Raw genomic sequence first — 26,700 nt, forward strand, 5'->3', positions numbered from 1 at the left:
TTGATCTTAGCGCCGCTTTCGATACCGTCGATCATAATATTTTATTAGAGCGTATCAAAACACGTATTGGTATGTCAGACTTAGCCTTGTCTTGGTTTAACTCTTATTTTAGTGACAGGATGCAGTGCGTCTCCCATAACAATGTGACCTCGGACTATGTCAAGGTAACGTGCGGAGTTCCCCAGGGTTCGGTTCTTGGCCCTGCACTCTTTAGTATTTACATGCTGCCGCTGGGTGACATCATACGCAAGTACGGTGTTAGCTTTCACTGTTATGCTGATGACACTCAACTCTACATGCCCCTAAAGCTGACCAACATGCCGGATTGTAGTCAGCTGGAGGCGTGTCTTAATGAAATTAAACAATGGATGTCCGCTAACTTTTTGCAACTCAACGCTAAGAAAACGGAAATGCTGATTATCGGTCCTGCTAGACACCAACATCTATTTAATAATACCACCTTAACATTTGACAACCAAACAATTACACAAGGCGACTCGGTAAAGAATCTGGGTATTATCTTCGACCCAACTCTCTCGTTTGAGTCACACATTAAGAGTGTTACTAAAACGGCCTTCTTTCATCTCCGTAATATCGCTAAAATTCGTTCCATCTTGTCCACTAGCGACGCTGAGATCATTATTCATGCGTTCGTTACGTCTCGTCTCGATTACTGTAACGTATTATTTTCGGGTCTCCCTATGTTTAGCATTAAAAGATTACAGTTGGTACAAAATGCGGCTGCAAGGCTTTTGACAAAAACAAGAAAGTTTGATCATATTACGCCTATACTGGCTCACCTGCACTGGCTTCCTGTGCACTTAAGATGCGACTTTAAGGTTTTACTACTTACGTATAAAATACTACACGGTTTAGCTCCAGCCTATCTCGCCGATTGTATTGTACCATATGTCCCGACAAGAAATCTGCGTTCAAAGAACTCCGGCTTATTAGTGATCCCCAGAGCCAAAAAAAAGTCTGCGGGCTATAGAGCGTTTTCTATTCGGGCTCCAGTACTCTGGAATGCCCTCCCGGTAACAGTTAGAGATGCTACCTCAGTAGAAGCATTTAAGTCCCATCTTAAAACTCATTTGTATAATCTAGCCTTTAAATAGACCCCCCTTTTTTAGACCAGTTGATCTGCCGTTTCTTTTCTTCTCTCCTCTTCTCCCCTGTCCCTTGCGAGGGGGAGTTGCATAGGTCCGGTGGCCATGGATGAAGTGCTGGCTGTCCAGAGTCGGGACCCCCGGTGGACCACTAGCCTGTGCATCGGTTGGGGACATCTCTGCGCTGCTGACCCGTCTCCGCTCGGGATGGTTTCCTGTTGGCCCCGCTGTGGACTGGACTCCCGCTGATGTGTTGGATCCACTGTGGACTGGACTTTCACAATGTTATGTCAGACCCACTCGACATCCATTGCTTTCGGTCTCCCCTAGAGGGGGGGGGGGGGGTTACCCACATATGCGGTCCTCTCCAAGGTTTCTCATAGTCATTCACCGACGTCCCACTGGGGTGAGTTTTTCCTTGCCCGTATGTGGGCTCTGTACCGAGGATGTCGTTGTGGCTTGTACAGCCCTTTGAGACACTTGTGATTTAGGGCTATATAAATAAACATTGATTGATGATGATTGATTGACTATGCGCTTCAGCATCCGCTGACCCCTCTCTGTCAGTTTACATGGCCTACCACTTGGTGGCTGAGTTGCTGTTGTTCCCAAACTCTTACTTTTCTTATAATAAAGTTGACTTTGGAATATTTAGGAGCGAGAAAATTTCACGACTGGATTTGTTGCACAGGTTGCATCCTATGACAGTTCCACGCTGGAAATCACTAAGAGCGGCCCATTCTTTCACAAATGTTTGTGGAAACAGTCTCCATGCCTAAGTGCTTGATTTCATATACCGGGCCAAGTGATTAGGACACCTGATTCTCATCATTTGGATGGGTGGCCAAATACTTATAGTGTATGTTGATCTCTCGCTATAAGCTAATGCTAGCAAGTAAGGATCTTATGGGTTTAACTGTGACATTTGCTACGCCAAATTCTGGCGGGGAAGCATTCGACTCAAATTTTGTCTTGTGAAGTGAATTATATTTATATAGCGCTTTTCTCTAGTGACTCAAAGCGCTTTTACATAGTGAAACCCAATATCTTAGTTACATTTAAACCAGTGTGGGTGGCACTGGGAGCAGGTGGGTAAAGTGTCTTGCCCAAGGACACAACGGCAGTGACTAGGATGGCAGAAGCGGGGATCGAACCTGGAATCCTCAAGTTGCTGGCACGGCCACTCTACCAACCGAGCTATACCGCCCCCTTTCAACTTAAAGCATAACAACTTGCCAAGAAACAGGGAGTCAAAACACACTTAAGTTTGGCACTCCTAAGTTGAGTATATTGACTCTCATTCAGGTATTGTTTTTGTGTGTCCAAAAACGTATTCCCTGAGTTTTTAACAAAATGAAAAACACAACAAAATTTATGAATGGACAAAAAATGTTTTACAGATACAATTGATTTAAAGTGGTAACACATGTGCAACAAGTCAGATGGTCCATCATATCAGTTGCAGGGGCCACACTAACTGGCCATAACATGAGTTTTTTATTGAAAGGCCAATATCAGCGCGGTGATAAATGTCTTCCGACAACGTTTTAGGTGGCCCGGCTGGTGGCTCATTTGGATGAGGAGCTGCATACAAAGTTCAATCCCATCTGTCTACAGCCCAGTCAATACCAATGCAGCAAACACTCATGCATGACATTTGCAGTCGGCTCCGAGACACAAATCATCCTGTGGGGAGTCTTATAATTAGGAGTGTTTTGCATGATTTAGTCAATCAACAGTGGAAAAAGAGGGAGGGAGAAATATCCACAAGGTATTAATTACGGGTGTGCTGCTATTTTGCGTATCCAAAATTCACTCAAGTGGGACACATGAGCGAGCATCCAGGGTGGTCTAGGCTTCTCACAACGCCTTGAGCTAGTGCCACAGGCAAGGCTCCCTTTTTCTATACAACAGCCCTCCAGCCAAGAAGCAATGCCTTTTCAAGTGCGTTACACAAAGTGGACATGTTGAATATGGGCAGGAAGGAGGACTGAACAAACAGAGATGTGAATCAAAGGCCTGTTGGCGTCAAGGGAGGGGAATACACACACCTTGTTAAAGACAAGCTTGTATATTTTATTTATCACCTATTTATTATTGAGTGTATACCCCCCCCCCTTTAAATAATTCAGTCACTTTTTCTTTTCTTATTTGGTCTCAGTATCTGACATCTTCAGACTGCGTTTTCACTTTCTCACTACTGTGGAACCTCCAATGTTGAACACAATCTGTTCCTGTTGACATGACATACAGTCGTAGCATCTTAAAAAACTGCCCAGGCGATGAACATTAACACTTTCCTAACTGCCTTTCAAGCATAACTTAAAAAAAAAAAATCAGATTAAGCAAATTTTTGAATTTTGAATAATTGCAGTTAATCGCCATAATTGCATTATTTAAAGGCCTACTGAAACCCACTACTACCGACCACGCAGTCTGATAGTTTATATATCAATGATGAAATCTTAACATTGCAACACATGCCAATACGGCCGGGTTAACTTATAAAGTGCAATTTTAAATTTCCCGCGAAACTTCCGGTTGAAAACGTCTATGTATGATGACGTTTGCGCGTGACGTCAATGGTTGAAACGGAAGTATTCGGACACATTGTATCTCAATACAAACAGCTCTGTTTTCATCGCAAAATTCCACAGTATTCTGGACATCTGTGTTGGTGAATCTTTTGCAATTTGTTTAATGAACAATGGAGACTGCAAAGAAGAAAGCTGTAGGTGGGATCGGTGTATTAGCGGCTGGCTGCAGCAACACAACCAGGAGGACTTTGAGGATAGCAGACGCGCTATCCGACGCTAGCCGCCGACCGCATCGATGATCGGGTGAAGTCCTTTGTCGCGTCGTCTATTGCTGGAACGCAGGTGAGCACGGGTGTTGATGAGCAGATGAGGGCTGGCGTAGGTGGAGAGATAATGTTTTTATCATAGCTCTGAAGAGGTCCCGTAGCTAAGTTAGCTTCAATGGCGTCATTAGCAACAGCATTGCTAGGCTTCGACAGGCGGCACAGCATTAACCGTGTAGTTACAGGTCCAGTGTTTGGTTCGGTGTCTCCTGATAGTAGTATTGTTGATTTTCTGTCTATCCTTCCAGTCAGGGGCTTATTTATTTTGTTTATATCTGCATTTAAGCACGATGCTATCACGTTAGCTCCGTAGCTAAAGTGCTTCACCGATGTATTGTCGTGGAGATAAAAGTCACTGTGAATGTCCATTTTGCGTTCTCGACTCTCATTTTTAAGAGGATATAGTATCCGAGGTGGTTTAAAATACAAATCCGTGATCCACAATAGAAAAAGGAGAGAGTGTGGAATCCAATGAGCCCTTGTACCTAAGTTACGGTCAGAGCGAAAAAAGATACGTCCTGCACTGCACTCTAGTCTTCACTCTCACGTACCTCATCCACGAATCTTTCATCCTGGCTCAAATTAATGGGGTAATCGTCGCTTTCTCGGTCCGAATCGCTCTCGCTGCTGGTGTAAACAATGGGGAAATGTGAGGAGCCTTTCAACCTGTGACGTCACGCTACTTCCGGTACAGGCAAGGCTTTTTTATCAGCGACCAAAAGTTGCGAACTTTATCGTCGATGTTCTCTACTAAATCATTTCAGCAAAAATATGGCAATATCGCAAAATGATCAAGTATGACACATAGAATGGATCTGCTATCCCCGTTTAAATAAAAACATTTCATTTCAGTAGGCCTTTAAAATCACTTAATAAAATGTATTTTGTGTCAATACATGGGGGTATTTTTATAGCCATAATGTCATACATAAAATATATATATATATATATATATATATATATATATATATATATATATATATATATATATATATATATATATATATATATATATATATATATATATATATATATATATATATATATATATTTAACTTGAATGCACATCATTTGTTTGCTCAAAACAGTTTCATTTAAAGTCTCGTCGAGGTGTATATTGGAGTAAAATTTTCTAGCGAGCTCATCGTTTGCTTTGTGCTTTGTACCTCGACAATTGTTTTTCTTCTCTGGCCTTCCATGCTGCACTAAATTTGATGTGCACTTCCTGATTCCATTTTGCCTTCCTTGCTCTGCATCCTGGGGTCCAAACCAACAGTTTCAAAATAAGAACGTAAAAACTGACCTGATCACTGACCGTATAACAACCCGCACTACTTGTCGGGTAACCATGCACCGTTAAAGAAAGGTCAAAATAAATTGTGGGAATGATCTGTGTTTATACATGATCATTTTGATTGATGGCATGCATATCTCATGTAAATAACATGAGATATTATTAGACAATGCTGCCTCTTTTCTAGGTTGGCTTTGGAAATGAAAATCTCTTCTTAATAAGGTTGTACCCATCCATCCATTTTCTACCGCTTGTCCCTCTCAGAGTAGCGGGCGGTGCTGGAACCTATCACAGCTCCAGCTCCACTTGGGCGGAAGACGGGGTACAAACTGGACAAGTTGCCACCTCATCACAGGGCCAACACACATAGAGAGACAACATTCACACTCACATTCACACACGAGGGCCAATTTAGAAAGGTATCAAAATCTCACGGTACGATATTATCGTAAGGCCACATTTGCGATATTAGTGTGGTATATGTCCAAAAAAAAGACTTCTTCTTTTCGTTGCCGCTTGTTATACTTAGAGACCAGCCATAAGGATGAATCTTGCTGTCGTCTGTAGATTGTCCACCTGGCCCTACAGTTTTTTTCTCTAGGGGTGTTGGGTCAGGCCACATCTCTTCCCTTAGCGCCTGGAGATTCCTGCAGTCCTGTAGGATTAAAGTTAAAGTTAAAGTCCCAACTGGGTGTGGTGAAATTTGTCCTTTGCATTTGACCCATCCCCATGTTCACCCCCTGGGAGGTGAGGGGAGCAGTGAGCAGCAGCGTGCGCCGCGCTCAGGAATCATTTGGTGATTTAACCCCCAATTCCAACCCTTGATGCTGAGTGCCAAGCAGGGAGGCAATGGGTCACATTTTTATAGTCTTTGGTATTACTCGGCCGGGGTTTCTGGCCTTCATTAGATGGTCTGGAATGCAGTAATACTTTTTGGCTTGTGCCAAGGACTTTTGTTCATTTATTTTGGGTAAGGGAGGGATGCCAGTCACTTCTTCCATTTTGTTGATTGGTGTTGATTTCATTGCAACTGTGATGGTTCTCAGTGCTTGGTTTTAGAGTTTGACCTCTAGGTGTGTCTTGGGGCAGCATGGCTTAGTGGGCAGAGTTGCCGTCTTGTAAACTGAGTTTACTGGTTTGATCCCGGTCTAGCGAGCACACATTGAGGTGTCCTTGAGCAAGTCACCGAACCCCTAACTGCTCCTGATGGGTCGTAGTTAGAACCTTGCATGGCAGCTACCACCATCAGTATTCCAGAATTGTGTTCTTAATGCGCAATGACAATAAAAGCCTATTCTATTGGCAGATGTCATCCAAGAGTTAGACCCGTACTCAAAGTGTGGTCTTAATGCCCCTTGGTAGACTGACCTCAGCAGTTTGTTGGTCCTTATACTTCAGTGTGATGTAGCCAAAGACACGTTTCTCGGGTCTTGCTTCAGAGCACCAGATCATCTGCAAAAAGCGAGGCATGGACTACTCTTAGAAGCTCTGTAACAATCTCGTTGTAAAGCGGAAAAACAAAGTGGGTGAGAGCACGCCTCTCTGGGGAACACCCTGCCTCATCAGCAGAGACTGTTACTTGCTCTTTGGCTATTTGGTTGTGTAGGTTGGATTTGGTCCACTGAAACATGTTGCCTCTGATGCTGCAACTTAGACGTTTTACAAGAAGGCCATCTTTCCAAACTTCATCTAAAGCCTTCTGTAGAAATCGCAGCTTGTGAGGCTGATGGGACGGTAGCTTGTGGCCTTGGTTATGTTATTGCCTCTCTTCGGTGTAGGGATCATGATTGCCTCCTCCCAGCACTGTGGTACCTTTCCTTCTTTTTAGCTGAGGTTCAAACGTCAAATAACTTTTGGAGAGCCGAGTTGCCTAAGTGTTGCAGCACCTCGTTTGTGATGTTATCAATGGCAGGGGATTTATTTTCCTTCAGCATATTGATGGCTCACCTCATCTCTGCTAATGTCAGGTCTTTTTTCATGACGTCCGGTAGGGGCTGTTTTCCAGCTTTCTTCTCCCTCTCCTCTGTTCTTATTTTCTACTGTAAGTGCTAAAGAATGTTGGTGTCACTGTCCTTCTTGTAGGCGCTTGCAAAGGTAAGAACAGCACCCTTTCCAGTTAGCGTCCTACATTCTTTCTCAATGGTTATCTTCTGTCCCTTGGTACAGTCTTCATCATTCATGGTCTTCATCCTTTGATGTGTCATTTGTGTCCCTCCAGCTTTCCCGTTGCACTCAATTTTTCTTCACAGATGTTTGGCAGCGCACTTTGTGAATTTGATTTAGTTTTCCTGCGATGGCTGTGTTTCAGCTTTTACCCTAGCTTCATTCAGAGCATGTGTCTTTTGCAGTGTCTCAGTCCAGTAGGGTTTTAGTCTTTTTGTGCTCTTCTTGGTATGCACTCCTTTGCTGCTTAAAGGATGATATTGTTGAATTATTTTACGACATTGATGTTCCTCTTTGATGCAATGTTGCTGGTCGGCTTGTTGGTTCTGATGCTGAAGAGCCCCCATTTTGCATTTTTGTCGTCGCTGGTGTGGTTGTTCTGGTGTTTCAGCACCAGTAATGGTGAGGATAACTGGCCGATGGTCACTTCCACCCAGTTGATCTGTGGATCTGCTGGTCCATGGTGGTAGAAGGTTGGCATATATATGTCATTGACCAGGATTAGGTGGCGATCATCTAACCAGTTTTATATCTTAATCTTCTAAAATTGTTCTTAGAGTGCAATAAGAAATATATGATATATTGTAAGATTTTTTGCTATAATGAAGCCAAAAATTACATCTTTTTGTGGTCTCCTTTATTTTGAAAAGTTTCAAAATACGTTTTGGTACTGGTATCAATACCAAATCATTGGAATCAAGACAACTCTATTACCTACATTACATTACAGTACATTACCCAGAAGGCTTAGAGCTGTGGACAAGAACAGGAAGTAGGTCTGAGCCATGCAAAAGGATGACAATTGTGCCATTTGAGCAACAAATGGTTGCTATATCATTAGACGTTAGTGTTCTTGCAAGAAACAAACATAAGTTTAAATTAAACAGTTGCCGCTGTGATGATCCGTTGCCCAGATCATGTTTTGTTTTAGTTTAAGACTCCCTTAGTTCTGTTTCAGTACCCCTGGGTTTGTGTTTCTTGGTTGCCGTGGGTGCTGATCATTTTCACCTGCATCTGATTAGTGTTCAGTACGCTCACCTGCTCCTAGGCACTAATCAGAGAGCTATTTATTCCTGCTTTTCGCCACACTCGGTCTGGCTGTTGTGTTTGCTTCATGCAATAAGTTATGTTGGTGATTATTGCTTCCTTGTTCCATACTAAGCTTTTCCTTTAGCTTACCATAGCTCCCCGTGCGAGCGGCACGCTTGTTCTGTTTTGTATTCCTGCCTGCCTGACTGATTTATGGAAAATAAATAGTTTTTCTACCTGCATACTGCTTCTGGAGGCCAGTTTGCATCTTGGGGAAACGACCAGCGCATAAAGATGCGAACCAAGCGTAACAGTCGTATGTGTTTGATTGGCCAAAATGTGTGGGGAAGTTGTGGGAATTGGACAAAGTTGCGAGCCCACGTACCACACTCTGAGAGGAAATCCATAAATGCATCATTAATTGGCATGCCTGATGCGCCACCTTCTGTATGTCCACCAGCATCAAGGCCGGACACAATCAAACAGCAACATGTAAAATTATAGTGGTGACCAACAGAAATCACAGGCCGTCAATCAGCTGGCGGTGGTAAAAGTGTGTCATCAGGTGGTCCGAGCTTTGTTAAGTTGCAAATGAAGTGAGCCGATTGGACAAGCAGAAGACGGTCTAATTAAAAGTGTGACATTGTATCGTAAAAAGCAGAAACCTAATCGTGATGGAATAAGTATAATGTAATTATCAAGCAGGTTATAAATAGCTTTAATTTCATGCTTTGTGGAAATGAAATGGCATAGAGGGGAAGTGGTCGTGTGTGTGTGTGTGTGTGTGTGTGTGTGTGTGTGTGTGTGTGTGTGTGTGTGTGTGTGTGTGTGTGTGTGTGTGTGTGTGTGTGTGTGTGTGTGTGTGTGTGTGTGTGTGTGTGTGTGTGTGTGTGTGTGTGTGTGTGTGTGTGTGTGTGTGTGTGTGTGTGTGAGGAGGTAGTTTACCGAGCTTGTCGCCACCCTCTGCCAAGTAGCAAGAGACAGGAGCCAAATCCAATTTCTCCTCTCCAGGTCACACGTCTGTCCACTCAGCCATCCTTCAAACTTCTCTCTATTTGTCAGCCTCCTCATTATCATCCTTCCTGATACATTATACGATGTGACTCGGATGGGGTGGGGGGGGACAGTAAGAAGACACCTGACAGGCCAAAAAAGTCCTAATAGTTTGTCATCTTTGACTTCCAGATGCTTGATAATCCTAATGAAATTTTAAATCTGCGTGCAAAAACCGCAGCTAACTTTCTGTAATAAATTGTAGTCAGTTTTTGCATGGATAAAATCTTTCATATACAGTGGAACCTCAATTTACAAACTTTTCTAGTTCTTGAACATGGATCGTAAACCGAAGACTTTGTATAGTGAAGCAGGGTTCCCCTTTAGGATCAATGTAAACATGAAGAATTGATTCTAGCCTCGACAAAAAATCCCTATTTTAGTAAAAACCTGCACACTCTGAAAACACTATAATCTTGATATACTGTATATATATATATATATATATATATATATATATATATATATATATATATATATATATATATATATATATATATATATATATATATATATATATATATATATATATATATATATATGAATGAATGAATGAATGAATGATCTTTATTGTCATTGTGCATGTACAGGTACAGGTCCAACGAAATTTAGATTGCTTCCCTGAGGTGCTTTGCATTTTTTTTAAAAAGAAGAAACCACACAATATACAAAAACAACACAATATACACAATATGCAATATACAATGTGGCCTAAGACCACTCTAAGAGGCAATGTAAAAGAAAACGAGACAGTAAAAAGTATAAAGTGACTAGAGAGGCGTAATGCTGAATCCCAGTGTGCTAAGGGGGTGGGAGTCAGCATTTCCTACCTCCTATGCTGTGCAGGCTTTTTATTGTGGATTAATTGTGTGAATAAATATGATAAATATTGTCCAGTTGGCATGTAATCGCTGATTGCACAGTCCCGGATCGTGATTGACTGGTGGCTTCCTCATGTTGCACGTGAGGGAGTTTTTTTTTTTTTTTTTTTTTTTTACAATTTAGCTGCGTTTAGTGCAGTTATGGCCCGGGGGTAGAAACTGTTCCTGAGTCTATTTGTGCGGGTTCGCATGGTTCTGAAACGTCTGCCGGAAGGCAGCCGATCGAAGTGGCTGTTGCTGGGGTGGGACGGGTCCTTGAGTATGTTGGCTGCCTTCTTCAGGCAGCGGGAGTTATACAGTTCTTCCAGGGAGGGGAGGGGGCAGCCGATGATTTTTTGGGCCGAGTTGACGACCCTCTGGAGAGCTTTCCTCTCTGTTGCTGTGCAGCTGCAGAACCATACGCAGATGCAGTATGTGAGGATGCTCTCCACAGAACAGCGGTAGAAGGACACTAGCAGATCCTGTCTCAGGTGGAGATTCCTGAGTACTCTCAAGAAGTAGAGCCTCTGCTGTGCCCTCTTGACGATGGCCGTGGTGTTGGTCCTCCAGGACAGGTCCTCATCCAGGTGAACTCCCAGGAAGCGTAGGGATGAGACTCTTTCCACACAGTCCCCGTCGATGTACAGGGGCTGTATGGTAGTTTTTCTCCTCCTGCTGTCCAAGATCACTTCCTGGGTCTTGAGCTGGTTCAGCTTCAGGTTGTTCACCCTGCTCAACACTGCCAGCTGCTCCACCTCGTCCCGGTATGCCGTCTCGTCGACCCCAGAGATGCAGCCCACCACCGTTGTGTCATCGGCAAACTTTATGATGTGGTTGCCGGGGTGGGTGGCTGTGAAGTTGTGGGTGTAGAGTGAGTAGAGCAGGGGGCTCAGCACGCAGCCCTGAGGTGAGCCGGTGCTGAGGCTGAGGGCTGTGGAGGTGTGGGTACCCATCCTCACCCTCTGATGGCGGTCAGTCAGGAAGTCTTTAATCCAGAGACAGGTGGGGTTGGATATTCCAAGGTCTGCTAGCTTGGTCACCAGTCTGTCAGGTAAGATGGTATTAAATGCAGAGCTGAAGTCTACAAAGAGCAGCCGTACATAGCTCCCCCCCCCCCTCCATGAGTGGAGAGCCGTAGCGATGGCGTCCTCCGTAGACCTGTTGGCTCGGTAGGCAAACTGATGGGGGTCCAATGCGGGCGGTAGGGATGAGAGGATGTGGGTCCGGACCAGTTTCTCGAAACTCTTCATTGTGATGGAAGTGAGTGCCACTGGCCGGTAGTCGTTCAGACAGCTGACAGTGTTTTTCTTTTTGGGGACCGGGATGATGGTGGATGTTTTCAGGCAGGGTGGGACGGTGGCCTGGGACAGGGACCGGTTGAAGATGTCGGTGAGGACACCAGCCAGCTGATCAGCGCAGTCTCTCAGCACCCGTCCGGAGACGCCGTCCGGTCCCGCAGCCTTCCTTGGGTTCACGGCTTTCAGTGTGCGTCTGACCTCGTGCTCCGTCACTGAAAGGGTGAGGCTGCTGTGGTCTGCCGAGTGAGGTGTGACTGCTGATTGAGGTGTGGCTGTTGGGTGAGGTGTTGCTACTGAGTGAAGTGTGACTGCTTCCGATGGTGTTACCTCAAAGTGGGCGTAGAAGGAGTTCAGCTCCTCTGCCAGCCGGGGGTCTCCCCTGCCGGCCGGGAGGTTGCTGGGCCTGTAGTTGGTCATGTGCTGGACCCCCTGCCATACCCTCCTGGAGTCGTTGCTTTGGAAGCAGTCCTCAATCTTCGTTTTGTAGTCCTCCTTAGCCTCCCTGATACCACGCTTCAGGCTGGCTCTGGCACTGCTGTAGAGCTCCCCGTCGCCAGATCTGAACGCGGTGTCCCTCTCCCTCAGCAGCCTCTGCACCTCTCTCGTCATCCATGGCTTTGTGTTGGAATAGACTCGGACGCGCTTATCCACAGTAACAGAGTCTGTGCAGTGTTTTATGTAGCCCAGTACTCCTGATGTGTATTTCTCCAGGTCCTCGTCTACAAAGACCTCCCACGCAGTGGTGTCAAAGCAGTCTTGCAGCTTTTCAGTGGCACCTTCAGGCCAGGTATTGATGGTCTTTGTTGTGGTTGGAGCACTTATCCGGGTGGGGGTGTATGCTGGGATGAGCAGCAGGGATATGTGGTCTGACTGGCCCATGTGTGCTAAAGGTTTAGCTCTGTAGCCCAGTTTAATATTGGAGTAAACCTTGTCCAGTGTGTTTTTGCCTCTTGTGGCACATTTTATATGCCGGTGTAGTTTGGGGAGCACTACTTTCAGATTAGCATGGTTAAAGTCTCCTGCGATGATATGAGCAGCCTCCGGATACATGCTTTGTTGCTGGTTGATTGTATCATGCAGCTGACCTAGCGCCGTGCTAGCGTTAGCATCTGGCGCTATGTACACTGCGGTTAGCAACACAGCATTGTATTCCCTCGGCAGGTAAAAGGGTCGACATTTAATAGTCAGATATTCTAGATTAGGGGAACAGTGGCTACTCACAATGCTTGTGTGTGTTCCCCATGTGTCCTTTGTGAATATTAATAGTCCTCCTCCACGCGATTTCCCTGTAGCCTCTTTTGTCCTGTCCAGGCGGTGTAGAGTGTAGCCTGTTAGCTCGATAGCTAGGTCCGGGATGGATGAATGGAGCCAGGTTTCTGTGACTATTAGCACGCAGCTATTCCTCACGGTGGTGTTCGTTGCTACCTGTAGCCTCAGTTCGTCCATCTTGTTTGCAAGTGATCTTGCATTTGTGAGAAATATACTCGGCAGTGGTGGTCTGTTCGGTCGTTGTCTTAGCCTTTCCAGCAGACCAGCTCTGCAGCCTCGTTTCTGTTTACGTTCTCTACGCCGCCTGCGGCGCTTTGTTCCGGGTATGTACCATGGAGATCCGGGTTGTCTCGCAATTTCTTCCGGGATGTTGTTTACACGGATAAACTCGGCCGTGACGGCGCTTTCTCCGGGAGATCCGACTTCTATGAGATCCTGCCTGGTGTAGACGTTGTTTGCCCGACAGGATGTAAAAAGTAAAATAACAAAGACGTACATAAATAACATAAAAAAGCACCGAACGGAAGAGCGTTGAGCCTCTGCGACTAGTCGCGACGCCATCTTGATTTACTTTATATATATATATATGTATATATATATATATATATATATATATATATATATATATATATATATATATATATATATATATATATATATATATATATATATGTATATATATATATACATATATATATTCATATACATATATTCATATACATATACATATATATATACATATGTATATATCAATATACATATACATATATGTATGTATATATGTATGTATATGTATGTATATGTATGTATGTATATATATTTATATTTGTATATATGTTTGTATCTATGTATATGTATGTATGTATATATGTATATATATGTATATATATATATGTATATATATATATATATATATATCAAAAAATTATATTTTTGTATTTAACTTAATAATTCCAATATCAATCAATCAATCAATGTTTATGTATATAGCCCCCCCCCCCCCCCCCCCCCCCCCCCCCTCTAGGGGACACCGAAAGCAATGGATGTCGAGTGGGTCTGACATAATATTGTGAATAATAAATACATTTGTATTTATAATAAATATATATTTTTCTTTTTTTTTCATGGCAATTATGCTTTTGTACAAGAGCAAATCTTTTTTACGGTGATACAAAAAAATTGAATGGGTGCATTTTGTTTGTTGCTGTGGTAGGTTCCAGGTTTTCATGCTTTTATTTTGAAGTTTACTTTTCAATGAACAGAACGTGACTCTGTGCATGTTTTTTTAATGATGTGTAACTAACAGTAGTTATGTTTCTGTCATGGTTCCACGCTGTTTCGAGATGATGACGTTAAAACATTATACACACATGTCAACGTCATAGAAATGATCTATTTGGGTGTCAAATATTATGTTGACGAAAGTGGAACCAACTTGAGCAGGTACCAAGGTACTACTACAAGAGAAAAACAATGGCACACGACTAGTGATGCTCAAACAGAATGACTTATTTGCTTGTGGGAGTAAAACATTGATATGGAAGCTTCTCAGGTGTGAGAGGTGAAAAGCCAGCCGCCTGAGAGCCTAATGATCTGCGGTGTCCTTGAAGTACTCCACAAGGACCAATAGAGGCAGGGCATGAAGGTCACATGTTATTTCCAACAATAAACGTGCTGGAGAGATTTACCCACTGCTAATATTACGAATGACTTCCTAAATAATCACTTTGCAATTGTTTTAAAATAAATGGCGAAATGGACTGTATTTGACTTTGGAGGTTCCACCTTAATGTTTCACATTTTATGTTTGCTTTTAAGCAGCCTGGAGTTTGTGATTTAATCGTGTCACATTAGTTTCCCCCTGGAGTGACATTCTGATGGGAGCCGAACAGATGGGAAATTCAGAATTGTCCTGGCAAAATTCATCATGAAAAATGCATCCGACACCTGTGTAATTTGCCTAATCACCTTTTCCCTAATAAGCTCCCTCCATTAATTATGCACGACTTCCACAATGCAATCAAGATAAAAGTAAATCTGATGACTTAATACCCTACAAAATAATTACCCCCTTCTCTCAGTCATTCAGCAGCCCACAATCATCTTTTTTTAACCCACTCCATCTCCCTCTGGATTTTAATTGCTTTTAGCGAGCCGTAAATTTGATTCTGACAAAATCTTTCCATTTTTTTAAAAGTGGAGGAAGATATTCACACTATCTTTATTAAACCTTCAGAAAACAATTGAACGTTACACATATGTCAATCAATCAATCAATCAATGTTTATTTATATAGCCCTAAATCACAAGTGTCTCAAAGGGCTGTACAAGCCACAACGACATCCTCGGTACAGAGCCCACATACGGGCAAGGAAAACTCACCCCAGTGGGACGTCAATGTGAATGACTATGAGAAACCTTGGAGAGGACCGCATATGTGGGTAACCCCCCCCCCCCCCTCCCCCCCTCTAGGGGAGACCGAAAGCAATGGATGTCGAGTGGGTCTGACATAATATTGTGAAAGTCCAACACATCAGCGAAAGTCCAGTCCATGGTGGGGCCAGCAGGAACCATCCCGAGCGGAGACGGGTCAGCAGCGTAGAGATGTCCCCATCCGATGAACAGGCTAGCGGTCCACCCCGGAGCAGAGTAGAAAAGAAAAGAAAAGAAACGGCATATCAACTGGTCTAAAAAGGGAGTCTATTTAAAGGCTAGAGTATACAAATTAGTTTTAAGATGAGACTTAAATGCTTCTACTGAGGTAGCATCTCTAACTTTTACCGGGAGGGCATTCCATAGTATTGGAGCCCGAATAGAAAACGCTCTATAGCCCGCAGACTTTTTTTGGGCTCTGGGAATCACTAATAAGCCGGAGTTCTTTGAACGCAGATTTCTTGCCGGGACATATGGTACAATACAATCGGCAAGATAGGCAGGAGCTTGACCGTGTAGTATTTTATACGTAAGTAGTAAAACCTTAAAGTCGCATCTTAGGTGCACAGGAAGCCAGTGCAAGTGAGCCAGTATAGGCGTAATATGATCAAACTTTCTTGTTTTTGTCAAAAGTCTAGCAGCCGCATTTTGTACCATCTGTAATCTTTTAATGCTAGACATAGGGAGGCCCGAAAATAAAACGTTTCAGTAATCGAGACGAGATGTAACGAACGCATGGATAATGATCTCAGCATCGTTTGTGGACAAAATGGAACAAATTTTAGCGATATTACGGAGATGAAAGAAGGCCGTTTTAGTAACACTCTTAATGTGGGACTCAAACGAGAGAGTTGGGTCGAAGATAATACCTAGATTCTTTACCGAGTCACCTTGTTTAATTGTTTGGTTGTCAAATGTTAAGGTGGTATTATTAAATAGATGTCGGTGTTGAGCAGGACCGATAATCAGCATTTCCGTTTTCTTAGCGTTGAGTTGCAAAACGTTAGCGGACATCCATTGTTTAATTTCATTAAGACACGCCTCCAGCTGACTACAATCCGGCGTGTTGGTCAGCTTTAGGGGCATGTAGAGTTGGGTGTCATCCGCATAACAGTGAAAGCTAACACCGTATTTGCGTATGATGTCACCTAGCGGCAGCATGTAAATACTAAAGAGTGCAGGGCCAAGAACCGAACCCTGGGGAACTCCGCACGTTACCTTAACATAGTCCGAGGTCACATTGTTATGGGAGACACACTGCATCCTGTCAGTAAGATAAGAGTTAAACCAAGACAAGGCTAAGTCTGACATCCCAATACGCGTTTTGATACGCTCTAATAAAATATTATGATCAACAGTATCGAAAGCGGCGCTAAGATCAAGAAGCAGCAACATAGATGAAGCATCAGAATCAATCGTTAGCAATAGATCATTAGTCAATTTTGCGAGAGCTGTCTCCGTAGAGTGATTTGCCCGGAAACCGGATTGAAAAGGTTCACAGAGATTGTTAGACGCTAAGTGTTCATTTAGCTGCTGTGCGACAATTTTTTCGAGGATTTTCGAAATAAACGGAAGGTGGGACACCGGCCCGGTTGCTCACCATGAGGTCAGGATCGAGGTTAGGTCTTTTGAGTAGAGGATGAATAACCGCTTTTTTGAATGCTAGGGGAACAGTACCAGTGGAAAGTGATAAGTTTATAATATTTAACACTGATGGACCTAATAAAACAAACATTTCTTGATAAGTTTCCCAGGAATTGGGTCAAGTAAACATGTTGTTTGTTTTGTCCCATTTACAAATTTTAACAATTCCTCCAATGTTATTTCATCAAAGAGGGAGAAACTATTTTGGAGGGCAGTGTCCGTTGTATATACAGTCGTATCTGTGTTAATAGAACCCAGTTGTAGCTGAGATGCATTGTCTTTAATCTCTTTTCTAATGACTTAAATTTTCTTATTAAAGAAATTCATAAAGTCATCTGCTGAGTGGGTGGAGCTACTGGGAGGAGTCCCTTGTTGGTTTAGCGATGCTACTGTACTAAACAAAAATTTAGGATCATTTTTGTTGAGGTGGATGAGATTTGAGTAATATTTAGCTTTAGCTGAAGTAAGCATGCGTTTATAAGTTATTAAACTATCACTCCATGCTTGATGAAAAACCTCAAGTTTAGTCGCACGCCATTTGCGTTCCAGCTTTCTACATGATAATTTCTGGGCTTTAGTTTCTTCTGTAAACCATGGGGTACGCCTTTTAGGGGCCCTTTTTAGCTTGGTGTCGCGCAGGGCGTCGTTAAAGTTGTTAGTGAGGTTATCAATAGAGCCCACATAATTTGGGAATGGTGCCATTACCGAGGGTAGTAGGTCAGTAAGAGTCGTCGTTGTGGCAGCATTAATGTTGCGGCTGCTATAGTAGTTATTATTATTATTATTAGTTTGTTGACAATGAGTCAGAACTTCGAATTTTATAAGGTAATGATCGGACATTACTTTAGTGTACGGGAGTATCGTAACTTTGGAGGTGGTGACACCCCTGACGAGCACTAGATCTATCGTATTACCGTTGCGATGCGTGGGTTCATTTATTATTTGTGTAAGACCACAGCTATAAATTATAGTCTGGAGCGCCACGCATGGAGGGTCCGATGGGGTATTCATATGGATGTTAAAGTCTCCCATTATGATTATATTGTCGGCGTGCGTCACTAGATCAGCAACGAACTCTGAAAATTCATTGATAAAGTCCGAATAGGGCCCTGGGGGGCGGTAGATGACAGCCAGGTGCAGAGGCAGCGGTGTGACAAACCTCACAGTAAGCACCTCAAACGAGTTATATTTATTATTTAGGTCCGAGGTAAGGCTAAAGTTTTTGTTGTATATTAGTGCAACACCCCCACCCCTTTTAATGGGACGGGCAATATGCGTTCCCGTATAGCCAGGAGGAGACGCCTCACCCAGCGCAAAAAATTAGTCTGGTTTGAGCCAGGTCTCGGCTAGACCAACGACATCAAGATTGTTGTCTCTAATGACTTCATTAACTAATAACGTTTTTAATTTAATTAACCCTGAAGTTTGATTTGAAGGGGTCATATTTTGCTTTTTAATCTACATATTAAACACTGCCTTGTGGTTTACATAACATACTGTAATGGTGGTGTTTTGGTCAAAATTTTGTATAAATAATTTTAAGCTAATTTCTGACTGTCTCAAAAAATAAGCCATTTTTGCAAGTGAACGCGTCTACGCCCCGACCCTTCCAGCTGAGTGACTTTCCCTAACCCGAAACCCATTTTTGTAGTTTTAAAGGAAAACTAAAGTCAACTTTTTTTTTATGTTGTCCATCATCCACAATCTTTATTGTCAGACAAGATCTGTGCTTTCAAAATAGTGAAACATTAATAATAAGAGGCAGGTAACGTGAATACGATCTGTTCTGCCTAAAAACAAGCCCTCTAAAAACCATCAAAAGCCCTCCAACACCTTTTTATAAACAGTATACGCTGTAAGTAGGTAATGTTGTAACAGCAACATTCATGATAACGTATATTTAAAACTTTTTTCCTGGGTGCATTGATCCCACATAGCGATGGTAGCAATCGTGCTAACGGTAGCTTCCGTTGCTACGCACTAAACCATGGGTGTCCAAACTAAGGACTAGATCAGGGGTGTCAAACTCATTTTATCCCAGGGGTCACATGGAGGAAAATCTATTCCTGGTTTTTTTGTTTTACTGAGGCCAAAAATAGAACAAGCACATTGTGAAAAGGTACATATTACAAATAATCCTCATGCCAAAACACTGGAAAACTCTATGGAAAAAAAGGAAAACTTTGCATTTTACTGTTTCTTTATTTTATCTGCTGAGTGGATCATTTACAATAAAAAAAAGGTATTGTGCGTCGTTACAGCATTAGTCTGTTGCCAGCCACAATCAACGCTGATTGGAGTAGCGGCAGCCAATCCAGAGAGCGCTTAAAGTCAGCTGACACGTCATCTTTAAACACTGTCATGTGTGACGTGGGTTACACTGGAATTGCTATTGTGACATCCAGTGGACACATTTAGGCAAGGCAAGGCAAGGCAAGGCAACTTTATTTGTATAGCGCTTTTCATACACAAGGCAGACTCAAAGTGCTTCACAGACAACAAAGTGAAATGAAAGAAAATAAAAGCAAAATTAAAATGCAGACAATAAAAATAAAAACAGTGCAGACGTTAAAAGTTAAAAGATTAAAAGATTTAGCTGAAAGCTAAGGTGAACATAAAAGTCTTCAGTCTAGTTTTAAAAGTAGTGAGAGTTGGGGAGAGTCTGACATCTTCAGGAAGTTTATTCCAGCTATGTGTTGCATAGTGACTGAATGATGATCTCCCTTGATTTGAGTTTACTCTTGGAACCGCTAACAGATTGGTCTCAGAAGATCTTAGTGATCTAGAGGGCGTATATAGTGGGAGCATATCAGTGATATACTTGGGCCCTAGACCATGTAGTGATTTATATGTGAGCAGGAGGATTTTGAAATCTATTCTCTGATGTACAGGGAGCCAATGTAAGGATTTAAGAATTGGTGTAATGTGCTCACATTTTTTGGTCTTTGTTAGAACTCTAGCAGCAGCGTTCTGAACAAGCTGTAGCTGCCTGACAGTTTTTTTGGGAAGACCTGCAAGGAGACCATTACAATAGTCTAGCCTACTGGTAATAAAGGCATGTACAAGTTTTTCTAAGTCTTGAGCTGACATGAGCCCTCTAAGTCTTTTTACATTTTTGAGGTGATAGTAGGCCGATTTTGTTACTGATTTGATGTGACTGTCGAAATGTAAATCAGAATCTAAAATAACCCCAAGATTTCTGGCTTTATTTGAGGTTTTCAGGGACAGTGATTGAAGGTGTTGGATGACTTTAAACCTTTCTTTTTTAGCACCAAAAACAATTTAGAACAGCAATGTCTTTCATTTAAAAATTGCAGCTCATGTTACTTACATACATGTTACTCATGTTACTTACAAACTCATCTCGCGGGCCGTGGGCCGGATTAAACCTGTTTGTGGGCCTGATATGGCCCCCGGGCAGTACATTTGACACCCCAGGACTAGATATTACATAAAACGTCCAAGTACCATAAGAAATTCATAATTACACCCATTTAAATCCATTACAAAATATGATGGAAAAAATGCAAGACACTCTCTTCACATTTACCCATTTTTTGGTGCATTTTAGCTGTTTGATATTTCTGATTGATTACAAAACTTTAAGGAGGTTGTCACGGAAGTAAACAAGGTAGGAGTTGAACTTCCACATAATAATAACCACAAATAATAATTAATAACCAGTTATAATAATTAGTAATTTTATATCCATTATATTGATACAAAATGTACACATATATAAGTATAGGCTATATATATTGTTACATTACATGCAGTCGGCTTTCGGCCCCCGGACAAATTTTTAGCCCAATGCGGCCTCCAAGTCAAAAAGTGTGGACACCCCTGCAATAAACGTTTAAAATAAGAACTTAAAACAGTGACTTACAATGTCCACTCTCACTGATTGGGTGGTTGTATCTTTCAGCACTTGTGCTCTCCTTGAGCTTCTAAATTCAGAATACATTTTAAATATTGTTTGCAATGTTATTAGGATGCAAATGAGAATAATTTACTTGATCAAATATAGATTTTTTTTAAAATGACCAATAATTGACTTGCATTTGCAATTTGTTTTGGATCGGATCAAGGAATCATAGAATTGAAGCAAATTCTGCTGTGCCCAAGTCAAAGCTTGTATTTTAACCCTTTGTAGTCCAAGGCAGGTTTTTAGTGGGTTGTTTTTTTTACATACTTTTGTGTACATTTTTATATTTCTCCTTAAAACCTGTTTATCTTGCTGGTTTCCCTTTTTTCAATTCAGCTTCGTTGCGTGTGTGTTTGTACAGTTATTTTTTCATCTTGACACAATTTATTAGCACATTTCATTGGACATAAAAAAATCCAAAAGCCAAACATTTTAATAGGGATTTTTTGTATCTTTTGATGAACCGTTTTTATAATTTAAAATGCAAAAATAAAATGTGTAATTCAAAAACTAAGGTGCAAATTTAGCACACCATAAAGATACTTTATCATATTAGTTATATACCTTCAAAGCCAGGTGAAACCTCAGGCAGTTACAATTTACTATACATACAACAAGATATAACTATACATACAAATAATGCACACCAACCACAAAAGCATTTTTTTCCACCTAAAGAAACATTTAAACATATTTGATCATCCAGAGGGAAAAGTCATGATGTGCATCATTTAGCTACTTTGGCGGCCGTGTTGACTTACCTTCCCCTTTTCTTTCTGGAACCAAACGGCTGTTCATGCTTTAATTGATTAATAGTGAGCTTTGGTCAACAAATAGCAAAGTGGTGTCATGTTATATATTGTTGGATACTTTCACTTTCACAGCGGCTGCCTTCCTGCACCGAAAGCGCTGACAAATGGAAAAAAACATGACGGCAAATGACATAATCATATTGAACATTATTGATCATAAATCTGGTTTTTGACTCATTACCACCATTCAAAGACGTGTACGCAGTTTTATGTCTTCACTTTAAAGGAAGCGTACGTTCTGCTGAGTCATCGTTCTACGCCACCTTCCATTCTGGGCCTGCAATTTCACTATTATCTGAGATGATGTGGGGTGATTTGACAATGTATTTGCATGCCATGAAGAAATATATTTTTTCATTTTCAAAATAATGCATGTTGTTGCTGAGTAGATGGAGCCGGCTTACCATCAGCGGTACTTATACTACACTTTGAGAACCGTTTGATACATTCTTGGCATTAAAGCAGTTAAATTATGCAACCAGATTGCAAAAGGTGTTGCCTGGATAACATTTTAACACCTGCAAATCACAAGAGATACTTTGCTAATTTGCCACCCGCTGAAGTGTAAATCAATGATGTTGCCATGACAACCCAACAAACAGCAACCGTGAGTGGACAGCATGAATATACTGTCGCACTTAGCGGCACTCGAAGCACTTTGCAGTATTGGTCCCTCATTATTTGTGGTGATGCGTTCAAGGACACGTATACATAGATGGTGGGTGGCCAACTCTCTATTCTGAGTCACAGCCACTCCTCCGTGAGGCAGAATTATAAACGGTTCTTTACTATATGCAAGTGTGGAGTTTAAGCTGAATGTCTCCAATAATGTTTGCTTTGGTAAATAATGTCTTAATCATACAGACGTCATTAATATATATAAATCAAATGTCAAACTTGGACTGAAAGCAGGAAAAATATGACATGTAAGTATTTTTGACGACGTAACTACATTACTGTATTTTTGTTTTTGAATACAGGTCTACAGTGGCGGAGAAGGGTCACAACAAATGCAAACACAACAACTTTAAAACACAACACAACTTCCAGCCACAACACGATTGCAAAAGCCCCTTAAAATGCAACCGCCACAAGACCACAACATAAAACCACAACACACAGACGTAAAGCCACGACACAACAACATAAAGTGAAGTGAAGTGAATTATATTTATAAAGCGATTTTCTCTAGTGACTCAAAGCGCTTTACATAGTGAAACCCAATATCTAAGTTACATTTAAACCAATGTGGGTGGCACTGGGAGCAGGTGGGTAAAGTGTCTTGCCCAAGGACACAACGGCAGTGACTAGGATGGCAGAAGCTGGGATCGACCCTGGAACCCTCAAGTTGGTGGTGCGGCCACTCTACCAACCGAGCTATACCGCCGCAACCGAGCTATACCGCCTATAGCACAACAACTTTACGACACAACACAACAAAATAAAACCACAACACACAGATGTAAAGCCACAACTTAACATCAAAAAGCCACAACACAACAACATAAAACCACAACACACAGATGTTAAGCCACAACACAACAACATTAAGTCAAAACACAAATACTTTATGCCACAACAAACAACATAAAACCACAACTACACAACTTTATGCCACAACACAACAACATAATGCCAACAACACAATGTTAACATAAAGGACACTACACATGCAAACGCCACAACACAAAAACATGAAACCGCGACGCAACAACTTTACACCACAACACAACAGCATAAAGCCACAACACAACAACATAAAACCACAACACACAGACATTAAGCCACAACACAACAACATAAAGCCAACAACACAATGTTTACGTAAAGGACACTACACATACAAATGCCACAACACAAAAACATGAAACCACAACACAACAACTTCACACCACAAAACAACCGTATAAAGCCACAACACAACAACATAAAGCAAATGGTAAATGGTCTGTGTATTTTTTTAGCGCTTCACTACACCTGGATCATACCAAAAGCGCTCTACATTATACCTCACATTCACACAAACACACACACATTCACACACTGATGGCCAAAAGCCACTGCAAATGCAAATGCCACAACGCAACAACATAAAGTTGCAACACAATGATTTCAAGCAACAACGAAAGTGATAAACACAATGGAAGTGACTGCGGACCAAGTTTTTTTACTATAGAAACTTGTATAGGAAACTTAAAATGTACAATTCAAATGATATACCCCCTGCGTTTTCACCAAAAACTACCTGGGTAAATAAAGTTCAAACAGGAACTAATTTAGTCCCAGCTGGTCGCTACTAGGTACTTTAGAAAGTTCCTGCAGGAACCTTCGAGGGGCAGTCTGTGCTGTTTAACGCTGATTGGTTGAACACAGGGCAGCACGGTGTTACAGTGGTTAGTGCATGTGCCTCACAATACGAAGGTCCTGAGTAGTCCTGAGTTCAATCCCGGGCTCGGGATCTTTCTCTGTGGAGTTTGCATGTTCTCCCTGTGACTGTGTGGGTTCCCTCCGGGTACTACGGCTTCCTCCCACCTCCAAAGACATGCACCTGGGGATAGGTTGATTGGCAACACTAAATGGTCCCTAGTGTGTGAATGTGAGCGTGAATGTTGTCTGTCTATCTGTGTTGGCCCTGCGATGAGGTGGCGACTTGTCCAGGGTGTACCCTGCCTTCCGCCCGATTGTAGCTGAGATAGGCTCCAGCACCCCCTGCCACTCCAAAAGGGACAAGCGGTAGAAAATGGATGGATGGATGGATGGTTGAACACAGTTAGGCGTTTCTAAAAATTGCTATTCCAACCTGACACCGACCACTACAGTTTGCTTATTTATTTCCTATTTATTGTATTTTCCTATTAAAATATAATAGATGTGTCTTTATTGATATTTGGAATGATGTTTATGAAAAAAAAAAGTTGTTTATTTTTTTACTTTTACTTTGTTTTCGTATTGTCTTTCTTGAACACAAAACATTTCTTTATTTAAACATACTGTGAAGTGAGGTATATTTATATAGCGCTTTTTCTCAAGTGACTCAAAGTACTTTACATTGAGAAACCTATTAGCTACATTTACACCAGTGTGAGTGGCCCTCGGAGCAAGGTGAGTGAAGTGTCTTGCCCAAGGACACAACGGCAGTGACCGACATGGCAGAAGCTGGATTTGAAGCAGGAACCCTCAAGTTTCATGTGGGTCACTCTACCATCTGAGCCATGCCACCCTAAAGCGCTAAAAGCCCCCAAATAATGTATACCCATACAGTAGGTATTATTAATACCGGATATGTATATTTCAGGTCATTTTAAAAGATCGACTCCTTTAAATTGGAGAAAGAAAATACTGTGTTTTAGGAAAGCTCACAATGTCTTATTTTTAAACAGACTCTGTAAAAAAAATATTGTTTTTGGGAAGCTGAAGTGACGACTTGTCCAGGGTGTACCCCGCCTACCGCCCAAATGCAGCTGAGATAGGCTCCAGCACCCCCCGCGACCTCGAAAGGGACAAGCGGTAGAAAATGGATGGATGGATGGATATTTCCCATTGTTTTTTCAGACTTCAGATCATAGCGGGGCGGCATGGTGTAGTGGGTAGAGCGCCCGTGTCAGAAACCTGAGGGTTGCAGGTTCGCTCCCCGCCTCTTACCAAAAAAAAAAAATGCTTCCGTTGTGTCCTTGGGCAGGACACTTCACCCTTGCCCCCGGTGCCGCTCACACCGGTGAATGAATGATGAATGAATGATAGGTGGTGGTCGGAGGGGCCGTAGGCGCAAATTGGCAGGCACGCTTCTGTCAGTCTACCACAGGGCAGCTGTGGCTACGAAAGTAGCTTACCACCAGCAGGTGTGAATGAATGATGGGTTTTTAAACATGTAAAGCGACTTTGGGTACTTAGAAAAACGCTTTATAAATCCCAGGTATTATTATTATTATTATTATAGCCAATACCTCACTATGACATTGTCTCAGTTTTCACTGAAGTATAATTAGAATGATTTCATGTGTTATCGTTGTACATAATTTTTTTTAATCAAACTATTAATTGTTTTTATTTTCAGAATGGCTTATGTTGAGCCAGACTTGCAGTGTTGTTGAAATACATGTTAATCTTGTGCATGTGGAATATGAAAAACGCAGATAATATTGAAGTACAATGTTTAAAAAAATCTATAGGAATTTTAATGTTTTTTTGTTGTTGTTTTTTTTACATGTAATGATAGAGGGGGTTAAGAGGCTAGGGCGTGGGTTAATGGCACTATCAGGACGTAGACCAGGTTAAGTGCAAAGCAAAGGTCTGCCACCAGAGGTTAATTAACCTTTCTAAACCCAAGGTGTCTGCATAAACATACATATTGAATGGAGGCTGCCACAAAAAAGCCTGTAGGTCACAGCTAATACATTCTGCACGTTACAATTAAAACATCATCACACTTGCGTCTGATCTCCATTTAAGAGCCATTTATGAAAGCACAATTCAGCAGGCAATTTATTACAGTCAAAAGCCATCTGAATGAGGGGCGGTTAGGTTAGCAGATATGCAATTTCAGGCAATTCAAAAGCAGCAACTGGGAGCGAAAGGCGAGCAATTCAAGCAGTGAAGCTTTTATTCTGCTTTTCTTTCCCCTCTCTGAGGAGTAAATGAAGACGCGTCAGATCAACACAAAAGTCATTAGGATGCTTTTAGCGCTGCGCTTGTTTTGCATCTGAAAAAGAATATATGTGGTCTTTTTATTGCTCGAGAAAGCAGTTTCTGTCGGAGTGCCGAGGTTGCGCTTAGATGTTAGACAGAAAATGTGGAAATTATGACAGGATGTGGGAAATTGTTAGCCTGAATGTTTTGATGGGTTCGAATGGGTTGGAGAATGTGGGGCAAAAAATGGAATTGATTTCAATGGGAGATTTAGGGCTGGAAAATGTGAAATTCTGGAAAAGCCTGTCATTTTTGTAATGTTGTAATA

Source organism: Entelurus aequoreus, linkage group LG12 (assembly GCF_033978785.1).
Source record: "Entelurus aequoreus isolate RoL-2023_Sb linkage group LG12, RoL_Eaeq_v1.1, whole genome shotgun sequence".
In the NCBI taxonomy this organism is placed as follows: domain Eukaryota; kingdom Metazoa; phylum Chordata; class Actinopteri; order Syngnathiformes; family Syngnathidae; genus Entelurus; species Entelurus aequoreus.